General features: G+C 33.3%; 1 protein-coding gene across 1 annotated transcript in view; it reads right to left on the reverse strand.

The window, feature by feature from the left end:
• Positions 1-198: 198 nt before the first annotated feature.
• The window catches only part of LOC108678345 (solute carrier family 28 member 3), a gene marked incomplete in the record, with an annotated part of 13,213 nt that continues 11,012 nt past the window's right edge, over positions 199-2,399 (reverse strand). Inside the window, 1 exon segment of the mRNA XM_018166726.2 lies at positions 199-824.

Genomic DNA, 2,399 nt, shown 5'->3' on the forward strand with positions numbered 1-2,399 from the left:
CAACCCCTGCTTGTGAGTTCCTTTAGAGTTTATACGCCTGGAAACGTGCAACAAATTATTGATTATTGTATTGTTATCGGGAGCTGAGCTTCCCTAAAAGTTTCAGAGCGCTAGCTAGCGGGAAAGTTGGTGAAATATCGATTGCAAGATTTGATCATCACAGACACGAAAGCGAGCTAAGAAAAACGTAGTAAAATATGGAAGGAGAACGTTTATTAAGATAAATTTTGACTGTTTCAAGAATATGACATCGTGTTTTCAATAACAATGTTAAAATATCGGCTAAAATGACTAGTGATAATTGTTTACATAACAGTTGACACACAAAATATAATGGCTGTACATAAATTACTTATAAAAGAGTTCTATTTAACTTGATTGCACCGGAATAGTATCTTTGTTAAAACATAATTGTGATTTACAAAGAATAATTATAATGCGTATATTCTGTACAGTTAACAGATTGAACACAATATATGAACACTTCCTTAGTTTTCATCATTAAGGATGAATGTAGTATGAGTGTCATTGATAATAAAAATAAATGATTGATTACAAATAATTAATGTAAAAACTAAATCACATGTGTACGAATTGTGTTTAATTTATCATTACATGAAATGAGCCAATTTAGGAATGGCCGTCACAAGACAAATCGTCTAAGAAAACATGTAGAAATTTGTGTACAAAACTCGTTGCAAATTAATACAGCCAATGCCAGAAGCAGACATGTATTGAAAATGTCAACCAGTTATATTCCATGGAAGATAAGTCGCAGGATGATATCCGACGTTGCTACTTCGGCAGCAGTTACTAACAGATGTAAATATAATATAATATAATATAATATAATAGAAAAGAATAGAATAGAGGTGTCGGCACTGAAGAAATCGGCTTATAAATCGTGGGACGAGGCCACCGACTTCTTCATTGCAAGAGAATGTATAAACAACATCCATTACATGCAGCGGGTCAAAATTTTTAATGAATTTTTTTAACGATGAGTGTTTGTTTTTGTATGAAAATATAGGGTGGCCTAGTAGTTACAGTTTAGAGTACCAAGATTGGCGCAGAGAGGCGCGGGTTCGATCCCAGCTCTGTGCGCCAGTTTCTGGTCAGAATCGGCAAGGAGGCCGGGCGGTTTAAGCACAGCAGAATTGTAGCAGTGAGTTGCGAGTTCGAGACCGCAAAATGCTGTGAATGTTCTGCGATGGTAAGAATCGGCGACAGGCCTACGGCCTAATAAACGCTGAAACCGCTATTATTTATTTATAACCGCTATTATGACAGCAAAAGTTATAGATCGTGCGGAATAACTTCAGAAAATCTAATTTGCGATCTATAAGAGAAACAAGAAAATCCAAAATCTAGGCACAAAAAAACATTAAACAATCTTTGAACTCCTACTAGAGGGTAATGGTGTATTTGAATATTCTTATTCGCGATTTATAGAGTATTCAGACGGCATGATGTTCTAGATGCCTAATTTTGACACTGTTTATCAATAATATATAGTAGATTTATTGAGTTGAATGTAAAGTTAGTATCCACTTGATATTACTTTTTCAGTAAATCTTTATTAATTGCGAGGAAAAACCTGAATAATTATTGTGGTAATTTTTCTAAAAAAATTATTTTCACACACTCTTCATGAACGTGACATGTGGGAATCATAGTGAAAAAAACTTCAGGGCACATAATACATCTTTTCTAGTATTTGAGTCCTAACTATAAACTATTATCGCTTATTGTAAGGAAAAAAGTCATAATGGAAACATCAATGCATTTAATCTTTTATCATGAATACAAGTTATCATACTCACTCTTCACTTGTGCTCATATTTCATTCATGTTCTAATTGTCATCTCAAATGTGACTGTTCTTTGCAGCTCATCCACTTCACAACAGAACCTTGAACGCAATCAATTGCCAAGCACCGAACTATTTACGTAACTTTTAAATCAAGAAGAACAGAAATGATATACTATTGCATATGACTGAAATCGACGGACTTCTATGAAGTTCATATATTCTCTTAAGACTTCATCAATGTAGGGTTAGCTAGTAATAAATAAAATGTATAAAAAAATTTTTTAAAGACCACGTTTTTCATGTGGACTCAAAAGTAGAAAATAATTTTTCGGCAGCTACTGATCTCTGTTTGCTTTCATTCTCTTGATCTTTTGTATTTCAGTTAAAATATTTTACAACATCTAAAACCTGTCTCTTATACACATCTAGATGTGTATAAGAGACAGGTTACTTGATATGATGAATATGATGGTTCATTGAACATTTGATAAGTGTATTGCTGATATAATTAGAAATAGTGGTTGAATTCAAAATTGAAATTAAGGCATGCCTAAATGAAGATGCGCCCCACGTTTTTCGTTTTAGAT

The sequence above is a fragment of the Hyalella azteca genome, unplaced genomic scaffold (genome assembly GCF_000764305.2).
Source record: "Hyalella azteca isolate HAZT.00-mixed unplaced genomic scaffold, Hazt_2.0.2 contig12479, whole genome shotgun sequence".
NCBI lineage: Eukaryota > Metazoa > Arthropoda > Malacostraca > Amphipoda > Hyalellidae > Hyalella > Hyalella azteca.